Raw genomic sequence first — 19,022 nt, forward strand, 5'->3', positions numbered from 1 at the left:
TTGCTCCGCCCACCACAAGATAACTGCAAACTTGACTTTGAGGATGGATGGGACTTCCTGAATGGATCCCTAAGCAGCCACCACTCAGACAGGGATACCAAAGCCCACTCTTCTCTGAGTTGAATCCGAGTGGGGAGCGCAGATGAGTCTGTGCTTCCCCTCTGTCCATTGTGAGGGTGAGCAGAAGCTCCTCCTCTAACCCCTTCCTGCAGAAGATCCAGGCTAAGGACGCCACTCACCCACCCGGACACCCACCCCTCTAACACTGTCTGTGCTCTCCCTCCACTGTCTCCTGCCAAAGGACAGGGCATGCCTTTCCCACAGTGTCCAAGTTCCACTGTTCCCCAGACAGTGAGCACCCAGCTCGCCACTGACCCTCCACACGTGACCTCATTAAACTCCTATAATGACCTTTTCAGAGAACTCTGAAAGCAGTTATTACTGTTCCCATTTTAGAGATGAAAAAACTAAGATTCAGAGAGGTAAGACGACTTGCTTTACTGCTGCTGAGGCAGTAAGCTGCAGAGCCAGCATTTCAAGCCTGCATTTTTCTCCCTGCTCCCCTCTGAAGCAAGCCTCAGCAAAGCTTTGGAGTGGAGTTTAAGAGCAGCCCAGGGGTCCCTTTCATAGTGCCCACTGCAGCCTGCCCAGGAGAGAGGAGTTCTCCAGGGATCTCACCCAACTCTGATTCTACTCTTGCTTCTGTTTTCAGGAGAAAGAGGGCAGCAGTAGGTCAGTGATCATGGACGGGTTGGCCTTGGCCATCAAGACCACTGATCCCTACTCCCATCACTGCTCTCCCTCCAACACCCTCCCTCTTCGCAGCCAGCCCCAAATCCAGGTCTGTCTTTAAGGTTCAACTCAAGTGTAGGCACACCGGGAGACTCTGCCATCTGTGCCCATGAAGCACCCGTGCTTCTGTCTACTCCAGCATGAGTCACACATCCACCCCAAACTCCTCCGACCTGTCTTCTCCACCCAGCCAGCCTTTGGCACACCTTACCTGTGCCAAAGCTGGGGTGCAGCTCAGGGCATTCAAGGGAGATCCCACGGCTATGACCATGGTTGCCAGTAGGAAGCCCTGTTTCCCCAAGTTGCTCTTCCCTTGCCTGCTTGCCTATCGTGGTTGACTTGAGCATCTGAAATGGGCCAGGCACCATGCCAGAAGCTTTAAACCCACCACATCATTTGGCACTCAAGAGTCCACTGTGTCTTAGCTCCATTTTGTAGATGAGGAGACTGAGCCTCACAGAGGTGAAGTGACTTACCCAAAGGCACACACTAGTGAAACCAGGATTCAAACCAGGTCCTCCTGTCTCAATGCCCACTTTCTGACTCATGCTCTAATTACATTAAGGCACATAATGGCCTTCACTGCCTTCTTGTCCATAAGACTTCTTTACTTCCCCCGTTAACCAAAGCCAGGTGTCAGCCTTGACCTTGACCCCTCCCACACCTCGGTCAGTCCCTGAGTCCTTTCCCACCACCTCCCCAGTTCCTCTCTCATCAGTTCCCTTCTCTCCATTCCCAGTGACCCTCCCCTGCCTGGGACAGTTCTCACCATCCCTCACTGGATTCCTATCCCAATCTATGGTCCCCCTCCCTTCTGATCTTGTCACTTCTTTATCTCCTCCCCACAAAATCCCAACCTGCCTTTTGGTCATGGTTCTGCCCCTTCCTAAGTGAGCCTTGCTTTCTCACAACGCTGCATATCCCAACAGTGCTGCCCACACTCCTGCCTGTAAACTCCTGGTCGGCCTCAGAGACTCAATTTAAATGTCACCTCCACTGAGAAGCCCTCCTAGACCTCCCCTAGGCAAGGATAGGTGCCCTTCCTTTGACCTTTCACGGAAATTTACAGCGCTCTTTCATGTCCTTTGTCACTCACTAGTGCAAGAGTTTATAGTGTGTGCATTTGTCTCCTCCACTAGTCTCTGAGCTTCCTGGAAGCAGGCACTGTCTCTTACTTATCACTGGCATTTTGTTTTGTGTGTGTGTGCACATGTGTGTGAGTGTGTCTGCGAGTGTGTATGTATGTGTTTAACCTCAGGTGCAGAGGGCGGCATGTGCTTGTAAGTTTCATGGAACTTCATCATCACTGGCCCACAAAGACCTCTCTGCCTTTTATCTCCATCCACATTCCCTCTCCCTTCCTCCTCCTGTGTCTCTGCATGCCCAGACCCTGGCACAAACACAGAGCACAAAGGATGCTCAGCAAATGTAGCTGGGTGCAGGAGATGGGTGACAAATTAATCGTGAATCCTATGTAATTTCACTCTTTGCAGGCTCCATTGGGCAGCCAAAGTGGGAAAAGATATGGTCTAGCTGCTGCAGTCTAGAAACCTCATACTGACAAAGAAATAAGAGTTACTGAAACATGAAGTCTTCACTGTTGAGGGCCTGGCTGTGGCAGAGAGAAATAAAAAGCAATATGTTTTAATACACCAGAGGCTGGGTTATCATTTGGGGACTGCAAGTCAAGATTTTCAATGCAAATTCAGTTCAATCCAACAAGCCCAAGGTGAAACTCTCATCTCTTCATCCAAAAGGGCACTGTCTTCCCCAGAAGTCACCTCAGGGCTATACCCTTCCTCCTAAAGATGCCACTGTTGTCACAGATCATTTGGAATTGTCCCCTCAGGCAACTGTCTGGAATGCTTGTCTGGGGCAGTTCACTGACTACCTAAAAGATCACTGTCAGATCTTGAATCCATGAAAAAAAAATTAAAAAATAAATAAGGTAGAAAGTCTCTTTGTTGCTGTTGTTTAGTCACTAAGTTGTGTCTGACTCTTTGCCACCCCATGGACTGTAGCCCAACGGGCTCCTCTGCTCATGGGACTTCCCAGGCAAGAATATGGGAGTGGGTTGCCATTTATTTCTCCAGGGGATCTTCCTGACCCAGGGATAGAACCTGCATCTCCTACATTGGCAGGCCGATTCTTTACCACTGAGCCACCTGAGAAGCCCAGAAAGTCTCCTTAGAAGTTGAAAAAAAAATATTGTCACGATTCTGAGGCCACAACTCCCTCTGGAACAAAAATATGTTCCAATTTAATCACCATGATAGATGGCAAAAAAAAAAGTCACAGTCTTCATTCCTCCTTATATCCGTATCATTTGCCTTATGACTTGCTTTGGCCAATGGGGTGTTGACAGAAATGATGAACAGGCCTGAAATGGACTCACAAACTGAGGTTTGTTTCTCTTTATGCCTCTGCCATCACCATGAGACTGTGCCCCAGCTAGCCTGCTGGAGCGTGAAAGACAAGTCAGAGCTGGGGCCCCCAGGTATTCCAGATGAGGCCGTTAAAGACTAGTCATCATCCAGCGGCTCTCTAGACATCAGAGGAAACTCAACTGAGATCAGCTGACCACGCACACATGAGCAAGCCAAGATCAGCCAAACCCAGCCCAGATCAGCTAAACCTCTGCAGAGTCATAAGCTAAATTACATTCACAGTTGCAGGTCCCTGAGGTTTCTGCATTTGTTTGGTTCCTCTGCAATAATACTGCAGCAATTGATAACATCTTCAATTATTTATACACACACATTCCATTGATCAGAGCTTGAATTGATTTGGGGATTTTCTAAAGGTCACATCTGCCCCTAAGAACAAAGAATTGCCTTAGAGACACTGAATGAACATGTATTTTGTTCTGAAGGCAAAATATCCCAAAGCATGGAGCAATGATAGTATCTCTGGAATAAGTGAAGAACCCTCTGGGGAAGTGCTTTTGAAAAGGCCACACACATGTGGACATGTAAATGCTGGCATATTTACCCCTTTACTTGTGGTCATAATTTCACAGTTGCTGAGTATTTTCTAGTGTGACTGCTGGAAATGGTAATATTTTTTTCCGTACAGGAGATGGTCCCATTTAGAAGTTTTGTGAATTCCGTGAATGGATATTAACTATTTCCAAATCATGGGCTACTGTTTTTCTCTTTGGAAATGATAAATGCCTATGAGTATCTCCAGAGAACTGTTGGGTTCATGGAAAATTGTTTGAAGATCTGTTAGACTACCATGAAGCTCAGACAAGCATTATCTTTGGGATTCCGGGCACAAGTGGCAGAAACGAGGCATATGTTCATATGTTTTCCATCCCTACCCCAAACGCACACAAAAAGGGAAGGTCCTTGTGACCTAAAAATACAATTTGCAAACGTTCAAAGCCTGCTTGTCATTAATTCTCCTCTGAAGATGTGCAGAGCTTGTGCTTTTAAGCACAAATGTCTAACAGGTCTCCAGGCTGGGGAGAGCAACCTCTCCACCAGGCTGCAGGCACACACAGACTGGCACCCTCACTACCGGGCAGCCGTCCCCACGAGCTGAGCTGCCAGGGCCTCGTGCCACCACACCAGGACAAGGTCCACACACTGGGGGTGGGGGGATGTGCATTTCCTGAGGAGCCAGGGTTTATAGAGTTGCACAGAACTCTTCCAAGGGAGGGCTGATGACAAAGAACACGGGCTTTGGCGTCATCACACCTCGTTCTATCCTGTCTCAGCCACCTGCTTGCTTCAGTGCCCTCAGGAAGTCACCACGTCCTTGCAGCCTCAGCTTCTTCATCTGTGATGGGGAGCAGCAGCACCTTCCTTGGAGGGCTATCAGGGTAGTTAAGTCTGACGATGAATATGGAGGGCTGAACACAGTCCCTGGCACAGAGTAAACTCTCAGTAACCATTGTTATTAGTGAATTAGAGGCAGTCGATTTTGGCCTGACTTGTGGAAGTTGTTGCAAGCAACAAAGCTGCTAAACTTCTAACAGCTTCAGAACAAGCCAAGGAGTCACACATGTGTCCTGTGGCTAATGACATGTTGACTGTGTCCATCGACGGGTTCCCCAACTATCTCCTGTGCATTTATCAGTTGACACACAGACTAGGAAAACAGCAAAATGAACAAGAAACATGCCAGTAGAACTGTGTCTAAAGTAGGAGTAAAGTTGTTTTGAATGAAGGTCTGAACCTGTGAGAATGGTGCCCAGACCTCAGATGTGGACTCAGCTCCACCTGTTTTTTCTACTTCTTTCTCAAGTCCACTGCTGTTTATTAAGCAGCTGGTGTATCCCAGGCACTCACAGGGACACTTTAAGATGTACAGTAACATCCCAGTTCTGCAGATGAGGAGACAAGGCCCAGAGGTGGAAAGCCATTTGCCAGATGTCACAGAGCCATTACATGACCAAGTCAGAATCGAAACACGGTCTGTGTGTCTCAAAAGCCCAATTATGTCATGCCCCTCACACTGAATCTTCGAGATAAAGGGTCCCATAAAACAGCATATACTCAGAGTAATAAACATGAGCCCTTTCCCTTCACAGCTTTAACGAATTTCCAAAACGTCAGCAATTCAGTTTCCACCTCCATTATGTCTGACATATTCATGTGTTTCATCCTCTCCCATTATCTTCTTAATTCCTTTCATCAAATCAACTTGATTTTCCTCCTTAACTTTATTTTAAAAGGAAACACTCTGCATTATCACAGCCCATATCACTTGCAATTATTAATTAAATTTTAAATACATTGTTATTCAAATTTAAAAGATCATTGGCAAGAAGATCAGTCACTCAGTCGTGTCCAACTCTTTGCGACCCCATGAATCGCAGCACGCCAGGCCTCCCTGTCCATCACCAACTCCCGGAGTTCACTCAGACTCACGTCCATCGAGTCAGTGATGCCATCCAGCCATCTCATCCTCTGTTGTCCCCTTCTCCTCCTGCCCCCAATCCCTCCCAGCATCAGAGTCTTTTCCAATGAGTCAACTCTTCGCATGAGGTGGCCAAAGTACTGGAGTTTCAGCTTTAGCATCATTCTTTCCAAAGAAAGCCCAAGGCTGATCTCCTTCAGAATGGACTGGTTGGATCTCCTTGCAGTCCAAGGGACTCTCAAGAGTCTTCTCCAACACCACACTTCAAAAGCATCAATTCTTCGGCGCTCAGCCTTCTTCACAGTCCAACTCTCACATCCATACATGACCACTGGAAAAACCATAGCCTTGACTAGACAGACCTTTGTTGGCAAAGTAATGTCTCTGCTTTTCAATATGCTATCTAGGTTGGTCATAACTTTCCTTCCAAGGAGTAAGTGTCTTTTAATTTCATGGCTGCAATCACCATCTGCAGTGATTTTGGAGCCCAGAAAAATAAAGTCTGACACTGTTTCCACTGTTTCCCCATCTATTTCCCATAAAGTGGTGGGACCGGATGCCATGATCTTCGTTTTCTGAATGTTGAGCTTTAAGCCAACTTTTTCACTCTCCACTTTCACTTTCTTCAAGAGGCTTTTTAGTTCCTCTTCACTTTCTGCCATAAGGGTGGTGTCATCTGCATATCTGAAGTTACTGATATTTCTCCCGGCAATCTTGATTCCAGCTTGTGTTTTTTCCAGTCCAGCGTTTCTCATGATGTACTCTGCATATAAGTTAAATAAACAGGGTGACAATATACAGCCTTGACGTACTCCTTTTCCTATTTGGAACCAGTCTGTTGTTCCATGTCCAGTTCTAACTGTTGCTTCCTGACCTGCATACAGATTTCTCAAGAGGCATATCAGGTGGTCTGGTATTCCCATCTCTTTCAGAATTTTCCACAGTTTATTGTGATCCACACAGTCAAAGGCTTTGGCATAGTCAATAAAGCAGAAATAGATGTTTTCCTGGAACTCTCTTGCTTTTTCCATGATCCAGAGGATGTTGGCAATTTGATCCTCTGCCTTTTCTAAAACCAGCTTGAACATCAGGAAGTTCACGGTTCACATATTGCTGAAGCCTGGCTTGGAGAATTTTGAGCATGACTTTACTAGCGTGTGAGATGAGTGCAATTGTGCCGTAGTTTGAGCATTCTTTGGCATTGCCTTTCTTTGGGATTGGAATGAAAACTGACCTTTTCCAGTCCTGTGGCCACTGCTGAGTTTTCCAAAGTTGCTGGCATATTGAGTGCAGCACTTTCACAGCATCATCTTTCAGGATTTGGAATAGCTCAACTGGAATTCCATCACCTCCACTAGCTTTGTTCATAGTGATGCTTTCTAAGGCCCACTTCACTTCACATTCCAGGATGTCTGGCTCTAGGTCAGTGATCACATCATCGTGATTATCTGGGTCATGAAGATCATTGGCATATGACTTAAAATCAGCTTGAGCACTGCTCACTATACATCATATCCAGTGAAACTCTGCCATAAACATTACTTTACACATGCATATATTTTCCATAATTTTTTCTTACTTTTTATCATGAAAAATTTCAAAACAAAAGTAGAAAGATAATATGATGAATACCTGTGTACCGATCACCCAGTTTTAATAACTGTCAGCTATAGCTAGTCCTATTTTATCTGTACCCCAACCCACTTCCCAACATCCATGCTGTTTTTTAAATTGGAGGGTAACTGCTCCACAGTGTTGTTGGTTTCTGCCATACAACAGTGTGATGCAGCCATACATGTGTGTGTGTGTGTGTGTGTGTGTACATCCCCTCCCTCTTGAGTCTCCATCCCACCCCTTCCCATCCCATCCCTCTAGGTTGTCACAGAGCACGAGGTTGAGCTCCCTGTGTTATACAACAACTTCCCACCAGCTATCTATTTTACACATGGTAATGCATATATTTCAATGCTACTAGTAAGTCAGAAAAAGAAAAACAAGTATTGTATGTTAATGCATATATATGGAATCTAGAGAAATGGTGCTGATGAACCTGAATTTGCAGGGCAGGAATAGAGCAGCCGGCATAGAGAACAGAGTTGTGGATACAGCAGGGGAAGAAGAGGGTGGGACTAGTTGAGAGAGTAGCACTGAAATACATACATCCATGTTATTTTAAGTACCACCACCATCAGCTTACCTAACAGGAAGGCAGGAAGGATGCTGTCCACAAGGCAGGAAGGATGGGCCCCCAGGTATCTCTGGAGCCTCTGCTAAGGGCAGAGTGCAGGGCCAGCATTCATGGCGTGAGCCTCCAGTACCTGGGACTAGGGAGAAAGAAGACAACATATTGCAGCTAAAGAAAGCCATATACAAGTCAACCCTCAACAATCATTCACAACGTGACATCTCAGTGATGTTCTTTTTAGCCTTCAGTCTTCACACAAGGCACTGATATCTCCTAGGCCATGCTTCCCAGGAATGCGTCTACTGCTGAGGTTGACCTTGGCCACACTGGGACCAGGCAAGGAGGGATGTCTCATCTTAGTTGAAACCCTCCACCCATTTGTTTTAGCACAAGCAGGTTTTAATAGGAGGTGAAAAGGCTAAAATGTCTCCAAAGGTTTCTGAAACATGGGATGTCTCAAGGGAGACACGTGATGGTTTCAGGGTAAATGAATCAGGAGCACATACACTGTCTTTCTCCGTGTACACAGAGATACTTAAAAACGAAGGGAGGAAAGCGTTAGGGGAAACAGTTTTGAGTTCTGTTGAACCGGCATTAGAAAAATGAACAAGACAGCTTCCAAACAGCTTCCCAAAACAGAACCATGTCTTTCCACCTCTGTGGCAAACTCTTCTGGTCTGGAAGCCAGGTCTCCTGGGGTTGCCAAAAGTCCCCCAGCCTCAGCACAGCACCCCTTACCCAGTTCTTTCTGACCAGAAGCAGAGAGTCTCTCGGCCATCCTCTCCCACCCAAAAGCCCAATGAAGGGCGAGTTGGAGATGATGCCAAGGCTGGTGATTCTCCTTGGCAGGATCTTCTCTCTCTGCTCATCTGTGGTGCCCAACAAAACCATCTCCACCAGCAAGAATGCAGGTGGGCCCTTGTGTGGCTGGGCTCCACTAGTGAGCAAGAAGATAAACAAGTTCAAAGAACCTCCAGGGATGCGTGTTTGAGTAAGGCTACTTGGAGACATGCAAGTGCTCAGCTGTGAGGAGCAGGAACTACCTTCAGGAGGCCAGTGTTTCTCCAGGGATCTGACATTCTCATGACTCAGTTATCTCCCGTCTCCTGCTGTTACCAGCCAACCATCCTCTCAATAGTCCCTGCTATCCTGCTGTCCCAGGGCTTCCAAGACTCTCTTGACTCCCTTTTCTCTGCTTGCCTGCTGGAGTCTATCCTTCCTCTCTGATACCCACAGAGGAGAAGATCTGAATGGGCTCAGTGGCCAAATCCTGAATCTCTATTGGTAGTATCCTGCAGAAGACCATCCCACACACCATTTGGTAGCCTATGAGAGACTGTCTTTGGCTAAGCCTCAAACTCTGGTCCAATCATGCAGCCAGAGGGCAGGAACATATAGTTCAACTCTAGGCAACCAATGCAAAATGAGCTGCCTCCAGCCACTCTGATTGGACCAGGGACTTGGGGATGGGGGAGTAAGGGGAGTTCACCTTGGAAGTTGAATGTTCTTTGTTGCCCCAGACCTTGAAACTAAGGTTTCATGGCCCTGGGCAGAGCATGAGAAACTAACAACAAAGTCTACAGCCTGAGGGAGGCACTCACATATGTGAGTGTTTCTGTGTGTGGGGGTGGGTGTGTATCACATGCTAAGAGCAATGCTAAGATTCATTAAGTTGCAAACCTGTTTTGTAACATGGCCTGGGCTTTTAAATCCTGACTCTCACGGAGGCCTCTGCTTTCCAGGAAGGTATTCCCATCAGCAGTTGTTTCTGCAATCATGGTTGTTATGGAACCCTTTATTTTGAAAACACGTTTCAAAACAAGGCTTCTTACACACTCCACTTTCTCTGGTCCGTTCAGAGCAAAACAGTGCAGATGTTTTCCTGTGGCCCATACGCTTGTGTGTTATCCCTGCAGGCCAGTCAAGTCCCCAAACCCATCCTGCAGTCACCACGGAAAAATGCAGAGGCACTGCAGGGAACGCATGTCAACTCATCCCAAACACTCCCCTTCAGCCTCCTCCCTGCCCCACATGTGGCTGAGCCATGACACAACGGCCTGCTCCTCAGAGAGTAATTCATTATGTAGTTAAATTTTTTTTCATCAAAGTCGATTTCTAAAGCAACTGCTGAGATAATACCAATTAGCAAACACTAACAGAAGAGGCGCCGGCCCTGACGTCAGGGCTCACGTCCGTTAGAGTTTACACGACTTGTCAGATGCTCGTGCCAGGGACCCTGACGGAACACTGGTAAGACACAAACAGCACATGCTCTTCAGGCTGGAATGGACCTTTCTGGAGGGAGCTTGTTCCCACCGACCAGACTTGCAAAGCCCTGGGTGGAGCCAGGAAAGAAACGGACTCTGAGACAAGACTGATATGAATTCTAATCTCTGTTCCAAAAGTCCCCAGGACTCTGGCAACTCACTTAAGCTCTCTGAATCTCAGTTTCTTCTTTGGAGGGATGTTTTTATACTACCTACCTCACGGCACTCTCATCTTAGAGATGGAAACCAGGGCTGGCATACGGTACGTGCCCCATGTGGAAGCCCAGTGGCATTGCCATCTGCCTTCCCACGCTAGTGGGTGCTTTGAGTCTATTGGCCCTTCAGTCACCTGGTCTGCCCACGGGTCCCAGGAGAGGCAAAGGCGGAGATGGACAACATTCCTCTCCTCAGATCGCTCAGCGATCCTCTGCTGCAGAGGGCTTCCCCTGACCATCCTTGGCCCAGTCATGATGGGTCTGGTTCAGAAAACCCCTCCTAAGCCCCCATTCTTAAAGTGCTCACTCTGAACGGAGACAACAGACAGGTAACCCCAGTACCTCCTGATCAGGGCAGTGTGCGTCCTTATGCTTGGGGAAGCACAGAGGAGAGATCAGGGACAGCTTCCTGGAGGAAGAGAGAGAGGAGTGAGGGGAAGTTTCTAGGCCAATAAGATGGGTTGAGCAAAAGTTCAGAGGTGGTGAGACATGAGCTGTGGACAGGGCCAGGTCTCCAGCTGCAGTGTTAAGGAGCTCATGCTTCCCAGTGTGTGTTTACTTTAGGAAGATGACCAGCCAGAGTGAGGAAGAGGGAGCCCACAGGTGAGACCCAGGACTCCAGAGACCAGAGGGAGGTGGAGGCAGCCACTCAAGGGAGAAGGGCAGCCTGGTGCCCTGCTGACAGCTGGGCCAGGCTTATCTTCACTCTGGAACCAGAGGAGAAAACCAATTTGACAAATGGAAAAAAGTCTCATGTCCAGGAATCAAGTTACCTAAGAGGCAAGTTGGATAAGCCACCGCCTCCCCCGGCCTGCTTCCTGAAGCAGGTTCCCTCTGAGGCCCCGTGAGCCCAGCTCTGGGTGGATCCGGCTACACAGGCCCTGGCTACAGACCCTCACGCTGGGCGGGAGCTGAGACAGGCTTCAGGAAATAGCAGAGGGTGGGTCACATCTCAGAAGTGACCCAGGACCCTCCTGTTCTCCTCCCACCTGCCACTCCTCTGGGCCAAGCAAGCCCCTAGCCTCTCCCCAGGTGTCAACCCCGCTCGTGCCTTGTGACACAACTGCCATCCACAACCACCTAGGCAGTACACTTTCCACTTGTGGACTTGGGGCTGGAGAGAAGTTTCCTGCTGACAGTCTTCATGACTGGCCATCCAATGATTTCAGCCCTCTCTGAGGTCCCCGTGCATGCCCCTAACCATACCCAGATCCTGGAAGGCTGCCTTGGTGACGGGGTTTCTCCTGGCCCAGGCTGAGAGGCCTTGGGGAGAATGTCAGGTTACCGAGCCCGGATGGAGATGTGCTGGCGGAGGCAGCTCTCCCAATGGACCTGGGAGTCCTTCACATCCTTCATCCCAGCTGTCATCTCTAGGGAAGAGCTATGCCCCAGCTACGCTCACAAGAAGAGCTATCCCTGGGGATCCAAAGTCGCCTGCCTCAACTTGTGATTCAAAATGAAAAGTGTACCCCCAACCCCTACTCCTTTAGAATCAGAAATGTATAATTTGTACATAGTAGACTTCAGAACGGCTTCCCAGGTGGCGCTAGTGGTAAAGAACTTGCCTGCCAATCAAGGAGATGCAGGAGACATGGGTTCAATCCCTGGATCATGAAGATCCCCCAGAGAAGGAAATGGCAACCCACTCCAGTATTCTTGCTTGGAGGATCCCATGGACAGAGGAGCCTGGTGGGCTACAGTCCATGGGGTCGCGAAGAGTTGGACACGACTGAAGCAACTTAGCGTGCATGCAGACTTAGGAGAATATATAAAGAAACAATACCTGATTTTGGCAGTTTACACACCCACACATATATATACTCACTCCAAAAGCCTATCTCTCCCTACCCATCATTCCTGGCCCAATCCTTGTCTCCTGCCCCTCACCCATCATGGACAACACCCCCTCTTCCTTTCCTTCATATGAGCATTGGACAAGACTTGCCTCAAGGTGCCCCTCCTACCTGAGGCATCCTTAACCCTCTAGTCCACACTACCCTGTACCTTCCCTAAGCTTCCAACCAAACCAATGTCTAATAATTGGGTGCCACCTGTAGGTCTCCTAATGTGTCCTTCATGAGAGCTGTTCTCCCAGTTTACTCTAAACTCACTGCAGCTTCCCCTACCCCCAAGCCCCAGAACCCAGCATAGTGACAGGCACATAGTAGGCGCTTCATGTAAATTTTGCTGACATGCAATCCCCAATCCCAAGACTTTCCAACCACCAGGTAACAATTCAGAAAAAAATCTCTGAGAACAGCCTAATCAGCAGGAACCCAGCATCCTCCTGGAAGATGCAACAGCTCTTGGGGTGCCAGAGCCAGGGGGCAAGAAAGGGCTCTGAGTGCCATGGAAGGGCAGCCTTTGTGTGGCCCAAGTGCCCTGGCAGAGCCGTGGCATGGCAACTGAACTTGCCCAGTGCTACATACCAAATCATCCATCCCTGAATCAGGACCCCAAGCCCAGACCAACTTTGGGGCTCTATGCCAAGGAGCTGACAACAGCACCCTGCAACCTGAGTCAAGCTCGTGTTCATGAGATGAGCCATGAAAGTAAGAGGACTTGGGGGAGCAGGACGGGTGCCCCTGGGAAAAGGAGCCTAACAACCTTGAAAAGTCAGTGGCCCTGCCAAGAAAACACTATCATCCCTTAACTGGTCCCCAAGCTAGAGGCCCAGCCTCCAGCAGCCTTGACTGCTTATCACACTGCACATGCTCCGTCGGTCACCTGTATACCCCATCCATGGCATCCAGTTCTGTCCCCTCAACCAGGCCTCTGTGGCCACAGTCCTCTTCTCAGTGACCACCACAGCTGCCTCATGGCTGCTGGCCCCCAGCATCACCCCATTCACTCCACACTATGCCCTCTCGAAAACTTACAGCTGCCAGTACCGCTGCCCATAAATGGGGTCTAAATTCCATTGGCTTGTGCCCTGCACACCTCAGAGGCTGCTCTCTGTCCTGCCTCCCTCTGCCTCTCTTCTCCACAACTCCAGGAGCCCACCACATTGAGCCACTCACAGGGCTCTAATGGGGCCATGCTCTTTCTCGCTTCAGGGCCTTTGCAAAGGACACTGATGCAAACACTCAGACATGTACAACTTCACCTGACCACAACTATCTCTTTGTCTTCCTCTCAAATGTCCTTCCCTGAATCCCCAGGTGGCATGAGGTGCCTCCCTTCTATGCTCTCAAAGTTTCCCATGCTCCCACACCCAACTCTCAAGAGTTGAGCTTATGGGGGTAGATCTCCCCCTGGGACAGAAGACTAGTAGGCTGTGCTGGTCTCCTCCAGATGGGACCCAGTTGAGCCTTTGATCAAAGGCATGGCATCTGTGTGGCCTGTACAGTCTTCACTGGGCTCAGAGAACCAAAGACACTGGGCTTGGCTGTGTAGGCAAGGTTGTAGACATCTCCATTCTCCAGAGCCAACACCACAGCCAAAGTTCTTCCCCACTATTCAGGCCATCTTCTCCTGCTGAGAGGGCTCTGGTCATATTCCTGTAGAAGCGCCAGTCAGTCCTTACAAGAGCATACCAGAGTCAGAAGGGCAGTGCCCATTAGAAAATCTTAGCAGACTCACAGCCACCAATCGGAAAGCCTGATGAATATTCTGGAAAAAGGACATCCCAGGGCTAGAAATCTCATGTGCTTTTGACCCTTTGTAGTCCAGGGACTCTACACCATGCCTGCTCCTGGGAGGGGCTGTTCCTCCTGACGCCTGGTTACAGCGTAGCTCTTCCCTGAGCAGTGGAGGGTCAATATATTGTTTCATTTGCTAGCTTTTTGTTTGTAGGGGGAGTCCCCTCACAAAGAAGAGGTTCCCTAAGACTCCCAATGACCAGGATGGAGAGAAGCCAGTTAGTCCCTGTGATGGTTCTTTTTGTTTTATTATACCTACATTTTTGACTGCACGGATATTCAGTGCCCCTGTCCCCCATGTTGTTCAAGGGCCACTTGTATTGAGAATGTCCTATTGGAAGCAATCAGGCTCTGCTAGGTACTCTATCTTGTTGAACTCTCCCAATAATCCTTTGAGACAGGCACTATAATTATTCCCATTTTCCAGAAGAAGCTGAGGCCAGAGAGGTCAAATCACATGTCTAAGAATGTACACTCGGTAAGTGGCAGGGAGATTAATCAACCACCTGCCTGCCCTCAAGGAGGTTGCCATGTGTAAATTAGTGTGAGGGAGGGCCGGCTTGGGGCACCCATTTCCAACTGTATATACTGTCTGGACTCATCACAGGTGTCCTGCAGTGAGTTAGGGCTTTAAATTTACCCTGGTGGGGTCGGGGGTGTCACGTGTGTGTGTCACATGCACACATGTGTTTTAGAAAATGATGCCCAAGGTAGAATCTTCCACGAAGCAAGACAATCTCTGCATGGTACCCAAGCTGGAGACCAGACCTCCATCACCCTTGATGGACTGTATAATCAGGGTTCTTCAGAGATGTCAACAGGGGGTGGATACACATATATAACGCAGGTGTAATTAACAAAACAAAAAGACAACCTACGTCATGGGAGGAAACAATTGCAAATGATGCAACCAACAAGGGCTTAATTTCCAAAATATACAATTATCTCATACAATTCAACATAAAAAAAAAACTCAATCAAAAAATGGACAGAAGACCTAAATAGACATTTCTTCAAAAGAGACATACAGATGGCCAACAGGCATGTGAAAAGATGCTTAACATCACTACTTATTAGAGAAATACAAATCAAAACTACAATGAAGCATCACCTCACACTGTCAGAATAGCCATCATTAAAAAGTCTACAAATAAAAAATGCTGGAGAGGATGTGGAGAAAAAGGAACACTCCTGCACAGTTGGTAGGAATATAAGCCGGTGCAGCCACTATGGAAAACAGTATAGAGATCCTTAAGAAACTAAAAATAGAGTTACCATATGGTAACTAAAAATAGAGTTACCATATGATCCAGTCTTCCTCCTGGGTATATGTCTGGAAAAGATGATAACTCTAATTTGAAAAGATGCATGCACCCCAGTGTTCATAGCACTACTATTTACATCAGCCAAGATATGGAAGCAACCTAAGTGTACATCAACAGTGAGTACTCAGTCACTCAGTCATATCTGACTCTTTGAAACTCCAGGGACTATAGCCGCCCAGGCTCTTCTGTCCATGGGATTTCCCAGGCAAGAATACTAGAGTGGGTTTCCATTTCCTCCTCTAGGGGATCTTCCCAACCCAGGGACTGAACCAGTATCTCCAGCGTCTCCTGCATTGGCAGGTGGATTCTTTACCACTGAGCCACCTGGGAACCCCAGTACATCAACAGATGAATGGTTACAGATGTGGTATATACTATATATATGTGGGAATGTTATGCAGCCATAAAAAATGAAATAATGCCATTTGCAGCAACATAGATGGACCCAGAGGAAAAAAAAAAAAAAGATGGACCCTGAGATGATCATACTAAGTGAATAAAGGCAAATGTGGAGTCCTCTCTTAAGATTTTTCCCCCACATTTAGCCCCACAATCTTCTGTGGCCACAATCTACCTGGAATACAACAATGACATGAAAAGGAGATCTAACTTGGAGCTTTCTCTTGGCAATGAGGTCTAAAAACCCCAAAACACCAGATAAAAGAGGCTGATATGGTATAGGGGACTTTGTTTGAACACAGAACTGGGTCAACTGGAAAGGCAGAGTGTGACCGGCAAGACACTGGCTCTGGTGGTCAAAGACCCACATTCTTTCTGCACTAGCCATGTGTCTTTGGGCAACTCATTATGTCTGTGTATGCCTCAGCTTCCCCATCTATGTAAAAAATGAGTTGGATAATTTCTAAAGTGCTAAACATGTAGGATTCATTGACATACAGCTGCATCTTCATAGATAAGTGACCACTTACATCAAGAAAAAATATGTCATGAGTGCTACTCTTGCCCCAAGCCTCTGCAGGCATCATTGACCTAAAACAGCCTTCTTTCCTGAAGCAGATCCAGCCCCAGAAGCCTTCTCAACATAACACTCCAATACCTACTACCAACCATTAGCATTAATAAATATTATTAATATACAAGATAACATTTATTTGCATTAGAAACATTCAAGCTTCTGAAAGTTTATCCCAATCCAAACCCCCAGTACTGTCCATCCAGGGCCTATCAGGGCTCTGCACTGTCTCTGGACGTGGATTTCAGGAGAACTCGCCAGCTGTCCACAGATGGGTGGGCCTGAGGAGAAATGGACCTGACCTCGTCACCCTAGAACTCCCTAACGTCAGGTTCCCGCGTCCCGGACCCACAGGAATCCTGAAAAATGTATCAGAAGTAATAACTTCTATTCTAAGGAACATTCCAGAGAAGCAGAGGCATAAAGCAGAGGCTTGGGGGTATTGGAAGACCCAAGCCAGGGATGCCCAACACACACACACACACACACACACACATACACACACACACTCCAGCTCAGGTATTCACTGGAGCGCATGCTCATACAGGCACCCTGAAGGACTCCTGGGTGGAAAGGACCTGCAACAGTGCCATCTAGTGGGAGCGGGGGCTGTCCTGCCCTCAGAGGTTCCAGAAGGAGCCCCAGAGAGATGGACGTGAGGTCAGAGCCCTGAGGGCTGGGCTGTGTCTCATGGGGAAGTGTACAAAGGAAGCTGTAACGTGAGACTCTGTCCACCTTGAGACTTCTCACCGCCCGGCTCGCCACCCCCACATGGTGCTCAGTGACCCCTGGCCCTACATACCCAAATGCCCGCAGCCCGTCAAGTCCTGCCCCCTGGGGCCCCGCTACAGGATCTTCTACCCTAGCACACTGTCTCCAGCTCTGAAACACTTTTCCAACAAATGTGGGCAAGGCTCTAACCAGACTCTGGCTTGGTTATTCCCCGGTGCTTCATTTCCTGCATCTGAACCTCAATTGACTCCTCTGTATAATGGAAGAATCACCACTCCTTCCTGACTGGCTGCTATCACCATGGTACCCAGCAGCACCCAGGAGGGTCATGGCCCTGGGTGGTTGGGAAGGCCATCGGCTAGAGGCCAGAGTACGACTCACTCCTATAGGGTCCGGGAACACCTGGACTGTCCCTCTCCCCACCACAGGGGACTCTGCCCCACTCCTCTTCTGCGAGGAGTAGGACGTCACATTTTAAATAATTAAATCTTACATGGGCTCCTGGCCAAGAGGACCACTCCTTCTTTTTAGCAATTTATTGACCAGAGACATATTAATACACCTTTTGTTACCCAAACATTATGGACTAGAGATGGTTTAGTGATCGCTTACAAACAAAGCGCAGGTCACAGGCATGAGTTTCTGTAAAAATCCCCCTGCCAATATTGTGTTAGAATCTGTAGGAAGAGTGGCTGTACCTTAACAATCTTGTTTGGATGTTCCAGGCAGTGTAACCAACAGAAACATTGTTAATGATCATGTAAGGGGACTCTGAGATGAGCAGGAGCCTTACTGATCCTCTCCGCAAGGGGGGAGGGTGGAGCAGTTTCCCAGGTTTTCCCAGAGGCTGGGAGACACCAATAATGGGAGACTCTTGTAGGGAGATGAGGGGACAAGGAGGCCCTGGAACCAAGGAGGCCCTGGAACCCAGGATGCCACTAGGGCTGAGCAGGAGATGCAAGGGCGTCCATGAGGCCCCAGCCAAGGGAGATGGCCCCAGGGGGAGCACCCGGCCACTCAGCTTACTGCGAAGGCATGAAGGCCTGGCCTGTGAGGAAGGAAGCCCCAAATGGTATCTAGAGTAGCAGCATGACCCAAGGCCCGGCCTTTCCCTATGCTGGGTCTCTGAGCCTAGAGCATGTGGGCTGAGGTGGAGACCAGCTCTGATGGCACCAGGGACCCATTTACCAGTGGCTCCTGATCCCTCCTCTTTCCCCTGGCCTCCAGACCTGCAGCTGCTGCAGCCAAGCCTCTCCTCCAGTGACCGAGCTCCATTCAAATCCTCCACTCTCCTATTTCTTACACTTCGCTAAAACAGAAGGATCGCTTCCGAGTGTTCCCTCATCATTCCAAAGAGGCAGGACAGTTCCCTTTGGGGTTCCTCCTGGACCCATTCAGCCTCCTGCATCTAGTTCCCGTCCACTTGTCTCCCCATATTCCCACCTTCTTTGGGCCCAGACCCCAGCCACAGGAAGGCCAAGACCAAAGCAGGGGCCCAGTGAGAGAGCACCAGAACAGCACTGGCTGGCCCGGAGAAGGGTACAGATCCACTGAAGGGCAGAGTCACACATGCATCCTTCGGAGTGGAAGGAGAAGGCTGGGTGGGTGGCAGGGCCTGTGAGGTGCTGGCCACGTTGCCTACCTCCTGTCTCTTCTAAATGGCATGAGGGGCTGTGAGTCAGGTTCCGAGATGCCTACCTCACAGGGAGGACCCTCAAGATTAGGGGACTCACCTGGCCTGAAGCCACCAACATAGAGGACTTTGGATCCTAGGGACCCAGGTCTGTGTGGTCCTACGTCACTTCAAATATCACTCCAATTCTGTGGGCATGGTCATGGGGAGTGGTCTAAGCTGGAGGCCATGTTCATGGTAGTGAGGTGCCTATAGGCAGAGGAGAACCATCAATGACAAATTCTGGCATGGGCTGGGTACATGGATAGGACACCTTTCTTTGCCCCAGAGACAAGCAGAGAGAAATGGACAATGACACCCTCGTTGATCTGTAAAGTTGGGTGGGGTGGAGCA

This window comes from Bos javanicus, chromosome 1, assembly GCF_032452875.1.
Source record: "Bos javanicus breed banteng chromosome 1, ARS-OSU_banteng_1.0, whole genome shotgun sequence".
NCBI classification, from domain to species: Eukaryota; Metazoa; Chordata; class Mammalia; order Artiodactyla; family Bovidae; genus Bos; species Bos javanicus.